Below are 431 nucleotides of genomic sequence, written 5' to 3'. Positions count from 1 at the left end.
TGTGGCTGCAAGAGGGACTTTTCCAAAGTCACTAAAGCTGAAGGCAAAGCCAATTAATAGCTGGCCTTTCATTTTTATGGACCACGGCGTGCAGCACATCCATCTGACATGGCAGATTTGAAATTATCCAAGAGATAGCTGAGCTACATTGCAAGATACGCCAGTAAAATTAGTGCTCGTGGAAGGCAACRGATCAACAGCCCTAGAAATCAAATCCTACATGCAAACCCTGCCAAAGTAATTTTGAACTCTTGGCTTTAGTGGGTGCTGGGTGAGGTCTCTGCCACTGTAGCCTTTTCAGGGACCAAGCAAATTCTGGCCAGTGATTATCGCTGTGGATCTCWACTGATGCATGTTCCCATACTTGTTGTGGGTCCTGTAGGCGTGGTTTGTGCTTATGGGATTGTTTCAAAGCACCAAACAGAAGTGTG

This window comes from Malurus melanocephalus, unplaced genomic scaffold, assembly GCF_030028575.1.
Source record: "Malurus melanocephalus ecotype Western Australia unplaced genomic scaffold, MMel_1.1 scaffold_85, whole genome shotgun sequence".
NCBI classification, from domain to species: Eukaryota; Metazoa; Chordata; class Aves; order Passeriformes; family Maluridae; genus Malurus; species Malurus melanocephalus.
The sequence above is the reverse complement of the archived record's forward strand: the minus strand, read 5'-3'. Positions refer to the sequence as shown.